At 48.3% G+C, this 17564-nt stretch overlaps 1 protein-coding gene and 1 long non-coding RNA gene across 3 annotated transcripts in view; one reads left to right on the top strand and one right to left on the bottom strand.

Annotated features, from left to right (window-relative positions):
- LOC140218941 (uncharacterized) overlaps positions 1-14805 on the top strand; it is a 67448-nt gene extending 52643 nt beyond the window's left edge. The window contains exon 2 of the long non-coding RNA XR_011895100.1: positions 14668-14805. This is a non-coding gene — a long non-coding RNA (uncharacterized lncRNA). The remainder of the gene's footprint in view (positions 1-14667) is intronic.
- Positions 1-17564, bottom strand: part of LOC126521699 (suppressor of lurcher protein 1-like) — a 403584-nt gene that overhangs the window by 106167 nt on the left and 279853 nt on the right. The gene's annotated exons all lie outside the window — the stretch shown is intronic.

Genomic DNA, 17564 nt, shown 5'->3' with positions numbered 1-17564 from the left:
CAACTTAAAACAAGATTGCGCAAACGATACTAACGGCGCCGGAGAAGTGACGTCACCGGACTCCACGCGAGAGCACCTCGAAGCACACGCGGCGGTTAATAAGCAGCGACTTGGTATTAAACTTGTCACAGAAAAACGCGTATATATGATCCGTACATGAAAGAACTGCAGATGCGGACGACGGGTGAGCACAGAACGTGCGAAATAACTGTTCGATGTCGACTTGCCGAAAGAGGGACCAGAATCGCAATAAGTTGAAAGACAAAGCTCTTGAGAGCCATTGGACGTGATATGTGGCTCAAAGAAGGAGAGGCAGGAAGAAAGAACAAAGAAAAAAATAGAAGCGCTTGCACGAAACAACTGTTACTGCGAGTACAGAGGGAAAAAATAATACGAAGGCGGACGAGAAAGTTTTGTTCTCACCCGTCATTCTCTCGGTGCCCATCTCTCTTTTTTTTTCGTGCAAGTACAAGGCGACCAGATCAGAGAACTCGACGCCGAAGTGAGCGCGCGTTGACGCGGAAAAAGCGGCATTTCGAGTTAACGACCTAGCCGGTCCGCATTAGCGTTGGCCCCAATGAGTGCGATACACTGCCGGTCTCGCTTCGCAGGGACGGAGCCGAAGAAAGAAACGGGAGAATAAAGAACTGGGGGCCAAGGAAGTGTGGGCGCGGAACCAGGCTGGGCACGCGGGGACAGATGTGCTCTGCGTTCTCTTATCGCTCGAAGAAAGCGTGCAGCGCCTATAAAGCTGGAAGATGGCGCCAGATAGTGCGAGCTACAAGGATACAAATGATCGCGATTTGACGGCTTCCACGCATTGGTCAACCGCGATAACGAAATATGCGACAAAGTATGCACTCGATTATCGGGATCAGCATTAATGAAATCCGCAAGCGTTCTCTTTGGCGACCAGATGACATTATTATTTTTTTCACGATCTGTGAACAAGTACAGAACGGGTACCACCAATGCCTCCTAGATAGCACGAGGCCGTTGCACTTCATGACGTCATGATACCTTGCCCGGCTACCATAGAAACTAAAGGGGATGCTCCAGAGTAAGCCACTGCGATTTTGGCGCCACCGCTCTCGTCTCGTCGGGCTTTGAAATATAAGTTTCGGCCTAAGTAGCATGACATCTTAAAGCAAGGTGCACAGGCCTGCTATTCACGAGGCGTTGGCAGATCACGCGCATAAATCGTCCCGACGCACGGCATCAAAGACTTGCGTCCCGTCAAGCACGCTCGCCTTGTCGAGCTGGTTTGCACAAACACGATCGCGAACAAGCACTGCATAACGCAGTCACCGCACGCACTAAAAGTGGAGCATGACGTCACAAATATATGGCACGGCCTCTGACAGTGGTGGCGCGAAAAAAAAAAAAAAGAAAGAACAAGCACGCCCATTTCTCGTGACAAGCACAGATGCGTTCGCGCGCCTATGTAACGCAGGTACGACGAACTCCACTGTCAGAAGACTGACGGAAGCATATGGTACTATTGGGGGTGGGGGGTGGGGGCAGTTTTCTATGCTATTTTGGATTATGTGTGTCGGTCCCTGCGGTGGTGCAGCAAGGAATCGGGATGGTCAGCGCATAAGTCGGCCACATTTTCCAGCACTGTAAGCGCGCGCGTTTTCTTTCTTTTTTTTTTCAGGCTCATTGCGGTTGCAGCGCCCACATACTGCACTTGTTCACATAGTGCCTGCACATGGCTCTCTTTGCTTATAGTTGCAAACTCCACCCCTTCACTTCTTTTTCTCTCGTCTCCTTCCTCGTGCCTTATGCGCGGAGAAGCAGCACAGAGACACGTACGTTCAATTTAATTTCTTTATTACTCTTGTTAAATTAGTACGCAAAATATTAGGCGCCAAAACTACGGCCTAATTGTGCGGCAAGTCGTAGCGGGATGCGCCAGAATAATTTTCCCCGCCAGGGGTTCTTTAGCGTATACCTAAGTCTAAGTACACGAATGTTTCTTTGCATTTCTCTCCTATCGAAATGCGGCCGCCGCGGCCGGGACCGAAGCCGCGACCTCGAGCCCAAGAACGCATCCCCATAGCTACTACGCTACGGTGGCGGGTTGTTTTCTCTTCATTCATTTATTTAGGCAAAATAATATTTTCCTGACAAGTGAGATAATGTAACCGGAGGTGAAATGGCACAGCCCAGCCTCTCGCAAACCCTAAACCTACCTGTGGCCGATCTCTCCGTCTTTCGTTCGCTAAACATCTGTCTCTCTCCCTCTCTGTGTGGGCATAACTCTGCGATTTCTGCCTCCAATTAGGTGGCTCCGGCAGCGCTTTACAGAGTGTTGCACAGTTTTAGTCCTGGGTGCCGTCGCACGGTCACGTCGTCTCACACCCCATAGGGTCGCGAAGCAGTCGACAAAAGGCTTTGCCCCGTGTCCCGACTCCGTTTTTTGCTCCGCTGGCACCGTAGTTGTCCTCGTCTTAGTCCGACAGAGCGGAAACAAAATGGCACTGACCGCCGTTGCCAGAGGGCACCGGGAAGGTGGGGGCGGAGTATAGGAAGCGCCGGTGTCAACTGCAGGCGCAATTAGGGTCACTCGTCTATCCGTTAATTGCGAGCTCCGGAGAACGGGCAGTCCGCGAGAGACGCGCACATAGACACCGTCCCGCCTTTAAGCGGGACGTGCCCCGGCTCACTCTCTCTCTTCACTTTCTTCGCGCGCAATTAGGCGGCCCCGCGGCTGATGGAACGGACAGAAAGGGCGAGCTCTTTTCGTGCTTGTCCGAGTTCTCCGCCTATACGTACATTTTTGATCCGTTCCGTTTCGTTGTGTACAGATTGCCGTGGATCGATGGAGCTACCTGTAGGTTCACTCTATTTCTCTTGGAATTAGCAACTCGGTGCCCGTATTCACAAAAACTGATCGTTGGCCAAAAGCACCAGACGCAATACTCGCAAAATATGTTTGTCGATTCGAATTCCCGCTAGCTGAACTCGAAAGTGGAGCCGGCTGGCGCGACGCAAGAAAAAAATTAAATAAATGTACGAGCTAAGATAAGCACGCGAGAAAGGTTGAGCAAGGTGGCAGCTTTTATTCTACAATTCTTTTTAATTGCGTTTCAAAGCGTCTACTCGAGACTGCGACGCAGGTTGCCTAGCTGGCTCTTCTGATACCGAGAATGCCACAACACGGCTGCCTTCACAGAACAAAAATGACTGCGAAAGTTCCATTAACAGCTTTTCTATAAAATGTTCTTACGCTTTAAAATTGTTCGCAAGAGCACATTTCAGCGAATCGTTATGCCTGCCAAATCATTCTCGAATGCGGCCGGCCAATGGCACATAGCATGTACGAATGAAAAGCATTGTGAATTCGGCCCCACTTGTGTGGAAGGCTGCGAGGTTGAAGGAGTTTCCCGGAGTAAAATAAAAATTGTCATCTACGCATGGGACTGACGCAGACCGATAAAAGAAACCGACAAAAGCTTCCCAGAAAGAAAGCTTCACAGTGGAAGAAAAATGCGTCTTTTTCCGGGATTCAAACGTAGGACCAATGCCTTTTCGGGATGGTAGATTCATAAGCCATGGCGCTTCCATCTGCTAGACTTCTCGTTGGCTCATACGGTAGAGCTGCCTCCTCGTATTATACATATCATGAAAGAGAATTACAAAAATTTTTAACGGTCTTTGTCGCCTAATCACACTGCTCGCAAAACAGAAGATCGCGCCAATATATGATAAGTGTCGCAAAGATCCTATACGTTCCGGTTGAAAAAAATAAAATAAAAATAAAGCTTTTAATCCCGTTGATGCCTGAACGCGCATGGAAACTAAATAAAAAACAGCTCATATTGTACGACGAAAACGCTCACAACAGCTGCGCGTATTTAATGGCGATCCTAGCTACGCGCTTGCAAGGTAAACACGATCAACTATAAACATGTGCACTCCTACGCTTCGAGGAATGAAATTGAATACACCTTGCATGAATTCAAGCATTAACTACAGCAACATTTAGTCAGGTATTTGGAAGAGTAAATTAGCAGTACTTAGCAGGGCCAGTCGGAGGTTCTAAGCGAGAAGACGGCCGACTTTACCCTCATCCGACACCACCGCAGCACTGGGCAAATGGGAGACCAGCACCAAAAGCTCCGAGGTCTTAAGAAGAATGATATTGCACTCCTTCGGGACTGCAAGAACGAAATAAATACCTAAAAAATAGGCAAACGAATAGAAGAAGAAAGAAGCATGCACTCCACTTGAACGCACTTGCTCCGTCTTTCCAACATTTGAGCGCGAGATTCTTGCGGTTACTTCTTTCATTTCACCTGGCACAATATATAGCTAAAGCTCGAAGCCCTAAGGACAAATTCTACGGCCGTCCTAATAATCCCGAATTCTACATGAGTCTCACGTCGCCACTTTTATTAGCGCTCGCCCGCGAGGCATCCACGAAGCGCGCGAAGGCGCACTGACCTCCAACTCTTCTCGGCCCACCAGAGGTAAGACAAAAGAGGCAATCGTGGTAAGGGGGTGTGTGAGGTAAGGGGGGGGGGGGTACCATATTTCAGCAATCTAAACGACCCGCCCCCACTGCGCGGGCCCCCCCGCAGAGCGCTGGCGAGCGAAGCGGTGGCACAGGAGGCAATCACGCTCCGCTGCTCCGCCCTCGGGCACACACAGCGCGCAGCGCCGTTTTCATTTCCGATCTGTGGCCGGCGCGCAGAATCGAAGAAAGAAGAATCACAACCCCGAACCCTACCAGGCAGGCAGATAGACGACTTGGGGACTGGGCACACGAAGCCGAATGAAAGCCGCTCAGATCCCCACGTAATCGCGTCCCAGTGTGTGTGTGTGTGTGTGTGTGTGTGTGTGTGTGTGTGTGTGTGTGTGTGTGCATATATATATATATATATATATATATATATATATATATATATATATATATATATATATATATATATATATATATATATATATATATATATAATCTGTTGCTCATATCGTTTCGTCGCTGTGAGTCTCAAACCGACACCCTCCTCCCACCCAACCCTCGTTTGGCGTGCATCCCCCAGAGAAACGAAGACGACGAGCCTTCCTCCAAACAAGATTAACACGGTCCAGTAGCGATCGACGAGGGACGACCCCGGGACGCACCGCGAGAGAAAGACGCGAGCGGGTTTGCACTCGCCGCTGCGATACTACTTCGTAACACGAAAAGCGTGCAGCGTTAAGCGTTCCCAGCTGGCTAGTAGTCCCACAGGAAAGGGTGTGGTGCCACGCCTTCGATACACGTGCCGCGCGTTGGGTAACTTTCTGAACGGAATATTCGCGTTCTCACCGAGGTGAACGCTAGGAAACCGTGAACGCGTTTGATAAGCCACAAAAGCCTTCGTAAAATAAAAAAAAAAAGTTGCCTTGCCACTCCCAACACCGTGTATTTCCAATAACTTAAACACTCGACAAAATGTCTGCGAAAACAATCTCTGCATAGTCTATATAACGGTTCTCCGTAGAACATGTATTAACCTAACGTTTTCACTTTCATCAGCTATTGCATATAGCGTACATGTAGCTCCTGTAAAGACAGAGGCACATATTGTGACGCAAAGTAGTCCTAGCGAATCTTATTAGCCAATAGCAAAATATCTATCTCAATATCGCAGAGAGAGAGAGAGAGAGACAGAGGAAAGGGGAAAGGCAGGGAGGTTAACCAGAGGGGAAGGTACGGTTTGCTACCCTACGCTGGGGAAAGAGGGGAGGGGGAGGTAAAGTGATGACAAAGTAGAGCTAAAGAAAGAAAGGAGCATAGACACACAATCACAGTCGGTCACTGTCACCGCATACTGTCACCGCACAGCCAGTATAGTGAAGGATGTTCTCGGTACGTGTTTAAATATGTTTTTGCTGACGATATAAACAAAGCAGCATCTAGGAAACAAATATATGCATGTATACTGTACTTGCCTGTCACTGTTTACTACTTCACAAAACCACACCTAGGCCGCAGCGGAGACTGTATGGTGTAGTTTTCCTGTTAAGCGGGACCTAGGCAGGACATGTCACGCTTAATACGACAGGCTTGCCTCGACACCTCTTTGACAGTACCGCTACCTGATGTGCTTTACTTTCATGCAGGAGGTTTTCCAGTGACATCTGCCAGCCATCTAGATAGGATCAACAGTGTTGGACAGCTGTTTGATCGTTTCAAGTCTTCATCTTCCTGTGAACATCTGTCTCGTTTAAACTATCTTCAGCAGCAGACGACGCGCACAGCGCGGGCGCTCACAAACACTCGATCGTCCCTATCGACTAAACCTGGCTCCAGCTTGCACAACAATGCACGGTTTTAAGGAAATAAAGCATAGTTCTGTTTCCCCAAGTGGAGAAGGCAAGAAAGGGAGGTGGCAGCAAAGGACGGCCGTCAAACGCTCCGGAACAGGGCCAATCGCGCGCGAGAAACCTTCCTTGGCTGTCTTTTCCTACAAGCACGAAGCGGCGGTCATGCCATTCTTTGGCCCGCTCACGACCGTTTTGCGTCCTATGCCGCTGCTCTTGTTCAATTTGCTGCCGGGCATCGCTTCGGTTGTCCTGTCGAGGACGCCAATTTCGGCCACTGCTCCCGAGGCGGAAAGAATGACGCCTCGCGTGTGCGGACCCCTGGAAAAATACAGCGCGACAGGCCTCGCCGTCGCGAAGACGCGACAACAACCGTTTTGTCATCTCCAGCGACACGATACGTCCAGGGGAACAAAGTGGTTGACTCGCCCCTGCCGAATGCGAGCGTTTATTTCAGCTGTCACGTTAGTCTGCAGAAAAGAAGCGTTGGCCGGCGTTGCAACACGCCCCTGCCCAAAAGTCCTGCGTTGATCGCCGCTCTGTTCGAAATGATTCAGCCACTCGCAAGAACACAGCAACAGGTCCATTTGAACGCCTACCTCTGGCTTCTATCTTTGAACTAGCGTTTGTTTGTTAGTTATAAGTTGCTGCGATGTGAAAAGTGGACGTTGTAGGTGCTGCTGCTCTCAAGTCACTACCAATAGTTTGTTGGTGTTGCTCACCCGGGGCGAATAAAGTGCTTTTAGCGTAACATTCCAACAATTCTAAACTGGTAAAACGTATCACTAAGATGTGCTTTAATAATGCACTTGATAGGTCTTGTTGTCGTTTAGTGTCAGCCAGCTTCAACGAGCAAGATTCACGGCCTTCGAAGTCCGTCTATCCAATCGACATGTTAGTTTCAGCCGCAGAAGGGATCCTACGAATCAAAAGAACTGGTCTTGGTGTTTCCAACACGAACGTTGGGCCTCCTTTTGAGAAGCATAATGTAGCCGTCACTCCGTATATCCACCAAGTTTGGCACAATCTAAAGGAAATAGCCGCTCGGGAGAATGTACAGGCTGTGTTCTCAGCACTTAGAAAGCTGGGTAGTTTGTGTAGGGCAACTGATCCGAATGAGAAAGTTGCACAAATATGCACAAAAATAAGTTCGTTGAGTGCAAATTGAGGGTCGTCTACCGCATTCCGTTGCGCTGGGCAAACGGGACGGTGCGTGAATGAAGGGCTTAAGGAGCATAAGTGCAAAGTTGGCAGAACGCCTTCAGATGGTGTTCTAGCTACTCATTGTCATGCTTGTGTGTGTGCGTCCCCTCTTCCATAAAAACGGAGATAGTGTGAAATCGCCCGCTTAATAATTGAGAGTAAGCAGATTGATTATCACGGAGGTTGCTGTATCCACAAGACTTCCTTAGCGTTTTCCAACAAAGAGCTGAAATTTTTGCGTATGTGTAGCTAAATTTTCATTATTCTTGTTTGTGCGCTCTAGCTTGTCATATTGCTCCCCGGTGGCACCGTGGTTTACGTGGTCGGTGACGTGTATTCGAAGGCACTTCTGTTCGGCTCTGTCAAGACAATTAAACTTCATTGTTGTGAGTAGCGCCCATGTGCCTCCTTTTTTTGTCCTCGTCTTTACTAAGCGCTCAACTACTGCCATTCAAGATGAACCAACAAATTTCGCCACACTTGGCTATCAATAGGTTGCCATGAAACCGAAGTGCTCCTACACGTTTCTCTAGACCACGTGTTGTAACGCGCAATGTTGTGCGTGCGTAAGAATTGCAAGCCGAAGTGAATTCGCGCACACCCACACCCACACAAAGGATACATTTACACTCGCGGAGAGAGTATGCCGCTTAAACCGAGAGCGCTGTCTCTCCGGTTTCATGCGACCACTGTGGTTCGTTCCTGGCAATAAGCGAGTACGTGCTCCCTGAAATGGTTAGACCATTTGCAGCGTAAAACTACACACAAGAAAATGCACAAAGAAGGCAGGAGGAGCTCGTGGCCCTCCGACAGTTTTATCTGAACTTTTCACTAAAGCATGATGAATGTACCGACTGTACTATGGCCCTTTGACTTATTTATTAGCACGAATGAGGCAGCCGAGAAGAACGGGGTTAGAAGCACTACGCTACGAGTTGTGCTCTTTTCCTGTCCCTTTGCCCTAACTCTCATGCCGGAAAGAGTGGCAGAAGATACCCGCGCACATCAGAAAGGGCAGTGCATTACTGGTACGGGCAGCATAATATATTTTGTGCCAGTTTTAGAAACACAGGATCCCCAATGATACCTAACCTACCGCGTGACCTGAAAGTGAGACTGAAGAGGCACAGGCAAGTGTCTCTGCAATGCCATAAGATATGACGAATTCGTTGTGTCCTCGATGTTATTGCAGTCATCTGTTCCTGACAATACTAACTTTAAGCTGCACACCGTACCATTACCCGTATATTTACCGCTACATGGGCAGGTTTGCGCCTGAAAGGGGCTTGCAGAGAAAGTGCCAAAGGAGTGCGTAGCCCGCTTTTGTTCCCGCATCCCGCCGCGGGCCGAATATAAACTAAGGGGCGCGGTTTGATAAACTCTCGCCCCCCTCCTGGTGTCTCCAAGCGCTTTCGAGAGCATTAACAATGGCTTCGCTGTCCTCGCAAGATGGCAGCGCAAACACGACCGCCACAGTTTCGGAGCCAGTCCGCGTGCTGTCAGCAGGAAGTGACACTTCAAGGAAACACGCGGGGGAAAGAAGGACTCAGAGGGAGGGAATAGCAAGCAAGCTAGCAGCGAAGCCCGAGAGGCGCACGCACCAACCACTGTATCATCGTTAAAGGCTGTCGACTCGGATGGCGCGCAAAAGCAAGAAAAGACGCGGCTAAAGCACACAAGTTGTCGCTGTTCCGCTGTTCGGTTAGCGTGGCGCCCGTTCCGCAAAGGACACAAGACCCTTCCTCCTCACGCGTTACTCCAATGGCGGAGTCTGGAAACTGCAAAATCCAGCGTTGAAACAAGGCCCGGGCGACTCGGGCGCGGAGCCCTAATTATGCGCGCAGCCATCGTGTACTTGAAATGAACGCAATTAGCCCTCGAGGTCCGAGCTATGAATGGCGTCGAGAGCGGCGTAACGACGAACACGCGTGCGTGCGCACGCAGTCCGTTTCGCCGAGATACGTGCAGCATTGCGAGAACTAGAGCAAGCGCGTGCTGAAGCCAATCACGGAAGAGAAAACAATACCGAGGCTTATTCTTGCACCACGTATCTATACCATCAATGTATAATAAATGACATTCTCGATGGGCACGGGCTACATATTGTTCCTTACGTGTATATAGCAGCCAGCCCCGACGTGCGTCGCTTCGGGCAGCGAGCAGAAGCTGGCAGATGCTCACTGCAGCAGCTTGTGTTGGTTGCACATAGCACACAATTTTCCAGACAAGCGTCACATACAGGTTTGTTCATGAGATATTGAGGAGTACAGCCTGTACTACACTTTGGGTATGGACGCAGCACAGGTTACAAAACGCATGTGCCGGTATGCAGTGACACATATGTGGAATTAAGACATCTTGCGTAGTCCGAAAGGCATTATATTGTCACTCGTTCAGTGCAACTCAAATCAGCTCATCAACAGGCAACATTTAGGGTCCCCCAGCTTATTAGACAGCGGCGCTTCGTTACTGTATTCGACAACGCACAACGCGATGCGTGTTAATAATATTTTACACCCTCTGAGGCTCGTCTTGCACCCAAACAGTGCGTTTCCTTTGTTCAACTTTCTACACGCTACTTTCGCGCCCAAATGCTATGTCATGCTGGTACGCGCCTACCTCTCGTGACGTGAAAGTCGCGGGCGCGAATGGTTAGAGAAAAGAAAGGTAGGCAAGTTAGATAACGATTATTTTTCGGTCGCAAGATAAGCCCCAAATGGTACAAACATTTATTTTTAGAGAATTAGAGTATGCGTGCGCGTTACTCAGGAACACCAAGTACGGCGAAGCGACGCAGTTCCTGTAGAAAAAGAAAGAAGAAAAAGAAAAAAAACTGTCCGGCGCGGTCTGTAGCGTCAGCAGTACTGCCTTCTTTTATCTGCCGCATGCGAAGTGGATGAGAACTGAGCGTTGCGCGGACAACGTCTTTCAGGCAGGCAGACGGCGCCAGTGGTGCTTGTGCCATTGTTGTCACCAGCGCCTTTTGTTTCGACGGACCGTCGAGCCCTAGGGCACTTTAGTTTCCTTTAGAGGGCCAGTCCCGAAAACTCGCGGCAATTGGGGCATCGAAACCCGAGGACAAAGGGGGAAGTACAGCTGTTTGTGTGGCTGTGGCAACCTGATAGCGAGGGTAAAGTTTTCACAGGAAGGAACTGGAAAGGGCTCGGAACGAGGAGGACGCCGCTGGAGCTTTAAGTTTGCTATCGTTAACGAGGAGTCGACAATTATAGAGGGAAAAGTAAACGCCGGCGCGATAACAGCGATAACAATGGCTTTGTTTATTTGTCTGTATTGTGTTTGTTGGTTAGGAATTGTAAACGTCTCTAAAACGACGTGAGGGCGGAGATCCTTGATCGAAAGGTTCAAGTATTCTCGCCTTGGTTTAATAATAATAATAATAATATAAAATAATAATAATAATAATAATAATAATAATAATAATAATAATAATAATAATAATAATAATAATAATAAAGTTTTAGTGCTCACACTTTCCACTCCGTAAAGCTAAACAAGCGAACATCACTCTACAAAATGTCTGTAGCTTGAAGGGAAGACGCGGTACATACTGGCATGCTGTCGCAATACACCTATAAAGAAAATACAAGTTTTCTCATTCGCCTGAAGAGCAGTTCCATTGAAAGAGCGACGCACAACAATTTTGTCGTCGTTGTTGTTGTTGTAACGGCGTCAGGGTAACAGGAGGCAGCGCCCGGAGTGGCCCATACGAAAGAGAAAACGCTTAACAGGTCCCTAGAGCGTAATGAGACCCTTGAGCGCGTTTTATTGAATCGATTGCTTGGATGGCAACATTCCTACATTCTACCTCACTTTCCATCTCTACATATTGCTTCCAGCATTAGGCCGTGTCCTATACCGCAGCTAGAGGTAAGGCCGTGTGATGGCAAGAGCTAGCTGTAACGGAGTGGTGTGCGCGCGCACACGCACGCACGCACGCACGCACGCACGCACGCACGCACGCACGCACGCACGCACGCACGCACGCACGCACGCACGCACGCACGCACACACACACACACACGCACACACACATACGCACGCACGCACGCACGCGCGAGCGTGCACACCGACACGACAGTCTTCTAAGACATTTGGTAGCGCTACTGCAACATCGGGCAGATTTCCACTTTGTTCGGTGTTTGAGTTTCTCGCAGGCATGAAAGGTTTCTTAAAAACAGAAGAGACTGCTTCCGCGTCCCCTTTTTGACAAAGTGACGATCCTGTGCACCGTTCGCCATTGCGACGGATAGGCAGAGTTTCGCCGACGTTCAAGCCGCAACGAACACAGTACGTGCCTCCCTCCTTCTTTAGCTAACGTGGCTGCGGAATGTCGCCGTAGCAACCAGCATGGTGCATTTCGCTCAGAAAAGAGACGCATCAGGGACACGGCGAAATGGTAGTCAAATGGTAGAGAACTGAAAGAAAGAAAGAAAGAGGGAAAGAAAGAAGCGAAGAAAGAAAGGAAGGAAGAAAGACAGAACGAAACGAAGAAAGAAATGGTAACGTTGGAACACATCGTGCACTCGGCCACCCTGACGAAAGATGTAAAAAAATGGAGAATAGACGCACACGTGTTGAAGGTATGGAACGCAAATTCTACCGCGTGTCCCGATTCTGTCTCGCTAATAGTGCGCATCAAAGGGGAAGCAGGACTGCCAATCGTTTTATCGACTCCAAAATTCACGCAGCTGCATGGAGATCGTTGTGAAGAGCGTTACTAACATTTGAGCTTGGCACGCATTGATACTTATAAACGTAAAGCACGAATCGAGACACTGACAGTCGCGGGAGCCAGCAAGAGACAGACGACAGCGCTGCCATTTACATCGTCTGTACATGTCCCATCGACCTGTTATTGATGTACCGGACAATACTGTTTATACAGTACGTGGGCCTGTAACTCAATACAGATAGCGTTATTCAAATGAAGGTCATACAGACTTGTACGTTAAATGCTCGTCGATAACATGCTATGGACTTTATGAAACAGAAGTTATTTGTTAATCGCATGATTTCGTTATTTTATGTAGACTACATGGAGTGTTTCAAGATTTAATTTTGTAAAGGTGGACGAGAGTTAGCAGCTGACCGGTGACTTCAGTATGGGATAGCTACTACTAGTGATCGTCCGCGCAGGACTAGGCAACTCATCTATGGTGCTTGGTACGTTCGAACAGACTCTAGATGTGTGTATTGGTAGCTGATGCCAGGCCTAGCCTGCACAGTGCTGCACTCATTTGGCGGGTAAGGTGTACGAAGAGAATGTAGGCCGACGCCGCCAAAGCGCCTAGTCGATATCTCCTTCTTTTCATGCGATGGCTTTTTCGCGTGGTCTAGGTAGGATGCGGAAAAGCACGACGCGCGGAGTGAGAAAGAGGGAGAATAGAAGAAAAAAAATGCGTTTCGAAGAAACCCGTAGCGGTGTTATTTTACAGCGCACAAGAAAAACGAAGAACAAGGTGGTGGGCGGGGGATAGAATACACATGGAAGACATATAACTCTGTTCTCTATTTCTTTTTTTTTACTTGAGCTTTTATGAAAACGACAAGAGGATACGGGGGCTGCGCCACCCGGAAAGATTCACCGCCGAAGAGGAAGAGAGCCTAACGCTTGCGGGTTCTACTCTGACGTGCGCGTTGAAAGGGAGTTGAGGTAGAGGTAGCTTCCATAGATCCAGATACGTTTGTAAGGAACAGCAAGGACGAAGAAAATAACGCAAGAAATATGTGAAGCGGAATCGAACGAAGTGAACGCGAACGGATGTCAACCAGAGAAAAAGTGCGGAACGACGAGGAAATCAGAGCTTTTTTCACTCTGCGTACGTTAACGTTCCGCCAGTAACGTGTAGACTAGCGAATGTTCCTTTTTGTTCTGCGGCTGCTGCTGCTCCTATTCCTGCTGCTAACGTCGCTTCCATGCTGCTAGAGTATGACTTCTCGATACCTCCGCGTCAGCGCGCTAGAACGCGCACATGGCTAATGCGCACGTTGGCGACAGAGATGAGAAAAAAATATTTCACTGGTGGTTTGAGGCCTATTTTGGGAGATGTGGGGAACCGAGACGATGGTCTCTCGGGTGCATTTACAAGAACATATGATTATTTTCTTGAGCTACGTATAATGTTTAAAGTAAGAATTAGTCTTTTAAGAATTCTATGCTTCGGCCTGTCGACGCGATCTGAAAGACGGCTTCCTTTATTGCGTTAGCAACAGGAACGTCAAAGCGGGGAAAAGTGTATATGTGTGCAGTGTGGGAAGCTGATCATGTGATATATATATACACACACTGAAACTGATGGTATTGGCTTGCTCCCAAACACCATCAGTCCCACTTCGTTCCTCGAAGAGGCACGACGTGCGTCGAGCGAACTCCTGAACAACACTTTGCAATGCTTGTGTTGAAGGCGGTTTAAATCACGGAACCGGGACCCCGAAGAAGAGTTGCGTAATGCTAATGCATTTCCTTCGCATTTGCCGCTAAATCGCCACTGAATTTTCTTTATTTATACTTTTTATTCGCTTACGTAGATTTAAGATATAAAGTGTGTATATATGCTTCTGTATATGTGTGTGTAGGTATGCATACGAGTGTGTATGCATATACGGGTATATGAATGCATGTGTGTGTATATATATGTGTGTATATAATGTTCAGCGGCGTATTCTTGTTTCATTTGTATTCACCACGAGAACCACACAAGCTACCCTAAGTATTTTTGATTTAGTCACCAGTGGCTCTGTATGGATATGGGTGTGCATGTGTATATGCGAGTATGTGGGTTCATGAGAGTATATATGTGTATATATATGTATGTGTATATATATGTGTATATGTGTATATGTATATATGTATGTATGATGCATATGTGTTTGCATGTATGCTGTTGCCGAATATTCTGTAGAGGGGGCTGCGGGCCACGTCAAGCTGCCTCTACTGGAGCAGCTTTTACTTGCAGCCTCCTCCATCAAGTAGATGGAAATAAAGCTATTCTATTCTATTCTATTCTAAAGCACGTCTTAGTGCACAAACGCATGACGAGTTAGTACGGTCATTGTCAAGGCGATCTGAGAAACATGGCATATTTAGCGTGATGTCTGTAGCGTTTCTTTCTTCTTTCTTTTTTTTTCCAGGGAGGTGCCGCATGGTGTGGAACAGCACGAGAACTTAATCTCGTGAAACGAAAGTATTAAGCTGCTTCTTTTTTTGCTGTTGTCAGAAGTCAACTTACGGTCGCTATTATGTGAGATTACAAGCATATTTTCCTACTACTGCTGCTTCTTTGCCTACGATTACTCTCATTATTCTTGAATTTGAAGCTTTCTTTCCTTCCTTCTGCCCACAAATTTTATTTCTCGCGGTGGCTTATCGCTCTCGCGATGACTGGGAGCGCCAGCTCCTTGGCAGCCAGTTCTCCCAGACTTTCATCGTTTAATAATCCGCAACAACAACAACGACGACGACGATGACAGAGCGGCATGGAAGTACGTCACTGAAGCGAAACAAACTTTACGTAGCAGTAACAAGATAATCTCCGACTCCATAAACGCGGGCGCCCAGCGACATAGACTTGTCCTTAAAAAAAAAAGAGTACCAGAGTTTGTCGCGGATGCGTGAAGTCGCGGGTACAGTTAACAAAGCAGTCTACTTTATCCCCCCTTGCAGTCCCCTTTACTTTTTTTTTCCTGCTAAGCAAACTTTACTTTTGCCTCCCTTCGTTTTGCAGCTGGGTATAGGGATGCTGTACTTAGGGGAGCGAATAGAGGTGTACTCATTAAACATTTTTTTGTTACTTTTCGTCAACGTGCGAAAACACGATCGTTTCCGTTCTTTTAAATTCAGCCAACTCTCCATCTCTTGTTGTTCGTCATAGACACAGTGCCTTCAGTTAAGCTCTTGTTCCCATACATTTTCTTTTGTACAAATAACGGCCAGAGATAAAGACAGCCACTCTATTGTTACGACCATCTCTGGCGAAAAGAAAGTAGGACAAGAGCTTAAGAAGTAAAACGTGGACGGGGTGCACACGCATGTGAAAAAAAAAAAACAGACAGACAGAGGAAAAGTTGAGCGAACCCGATGCGCTCGAGAAGTACGTGCATTCCTGCAATTATTCTGAATCCGGGATTTTGAAGTACGTGATGAGAAAGAAACAGTGAAAAAGAACAGAAAGAGAACAAAATTTAGTAGATAGCAAACTTTGGAAAGAAAGATGGGGACACCATAACGGGCTAGAAAAAAAAAAGTGGACCGCGAACTCGTGCGGGGACGTTCCCATGCAAATTATAGGCTTCCCGCGAAACACGATGCAGCCGGGTCGGACCGCACCCTAGCGGCAATAAAACTAAGAGCAGTTAACAACTGCTCCGTGTTCGTGACTTCGCGAATTGAGATGTCGAACGCCGCCAGGGAGGAATGGAAGCTGTGTAATGTTCAGACGTGCTCATCTTACGTTTCTCTTTCTGTTTAAACCTTAATGCGAAAGCATTAAGAAACCGTGATATGCGAACAGAGAGTAAAGCATTACGCGCATGCGTTGTTGTTGTTATTGTCCTATTAGAGCCAGATATCGCGGCAGTCGCTTTATTCAGCGCTTGCAGGGAGTAGTGCTGAACTTGCGTTTTGTTAAGACACACTGGAACTGCTGATGGAAAGGAAGTTTTTATGACGACAAGGTCATGAAAAGAAATGGCCAGGCTTAGCTTGGTTAAGCCAAGAATGCGTTGCATATTGCGCGGTCTTTTTTGTTTTTGAGGGCGAGGTATTGCTTGGCGGCACTCGATTTTCTCGGCAATACTTGGTTATACTTGGATTTACTCGGTAATACTTGGTTTAGCTATTTTAATTCTTGGTCATTCTGTGTGCAAGTACCAGTAGTGAGGCGAGAAGTGCTGTAGCGGCTATATACGTGGTTGCCGGTGAAGCTAATGCAGAATGTACAAACACAGCTCCAGCACCGGCTACAACGGCGGAAGGAGCGGGAGTCAGGTGGTGGCTGCGGCCGCGCGCGACCGCGCGAGTTAGGGCCCAGCTTTTCCTCCGTGACATCACGCGCCGGCGCAGCGCCCCTAGCGGGAGGAGCGGGAGTCAGGTGGTGGCTGCGGCCGCGCGCGACCGCGCGAGTTGGGGCCCAGCTTTTCCTCCGTGACGTCACGCGCCGGCGCAGCGCCCCTAGCGGGAGGAGCGGGAGTCAGGTGGTGGCTGCGGCCGCACGCGACCGCGCGAGTTGGGGCCCAGCTTTTCCTCCGTGACGTCACGCGCCGGCGCAGCGCCCCTAGCGGGAGGAGCGGGAGTCAGGTGGTGGCTGCGGCCGCACGCGACCGCGCGAGTTGGGGCCCAGCTTTTCCTCCGGCTGTCGTGACGTCACGTCACGTGGTTGCGCTAAAGGTCAATGGTGGCTGCCCGGCCGCGCCCAAGGGCTGAACTGAGTGATTGCAATATGCAACGCATAAAAAATTGGGCAACATCTACAACGCCAATTTCATGGACGAGGGTGTGCTGATAGCGCACTTTCCACGGCGTGCTGGTGTACTTTTCACGTCGAGTCAGGTTTGTATGACGTAACAAATGTATTGACAAGAAGAAAAAAAGATATATCTAGCCAGATATTTAAAATGAAGCAGGGACGGAGATCTAGACAACATACAAGTTTCGATCGAGACGACTACAGCATAATAAAAACATCTTCGCCGTTCCATTTGCGTTATTTGTAGCAGTAACGAATGAAAATAATAGGTTAAAAGCCTGTCATTGTGACGCAAGCACAGAAAGTGACAAGAGAAACTTCCAAATGGTGACCGAGATAGTTTTGGTGCAGGAAACTTGTACGCTATTCTACAGTCGTACGAGTGATGGCAACGGCGATTGCGAATGAAGCAAGCTGGAAGGCCAATTTTAGCACACGCTTTGCTGCTCGTCTCGTGTCTTCGAGCGCATCGAAAGTTGAGCAAGGCAGAAGATACACGGATGAAACCGAGTGATAGAAACATTGAAAACGAGTGCACAGAATCGGCCTCAGACGAGTCAGAGT

This window comes from Dermacentor andersoni, chromosome 6, assembly GCF_023375885.2.
Source record: "Dermacentor andersoni chromosome 6, qqDerAnde1_hic_scaffold, whole genome shotgun sequence".
Taxonomy (NCBI): domain Eukaryota; kingdom Metazoa; phylum Arthropoda; class Arachnida; order Ixodida; family Ixodidae; genus Dermacentor; species Dermacentor andersoni.
This window is presented reverse-complemented; position numbering and strand designations above follow the sequence as displayed.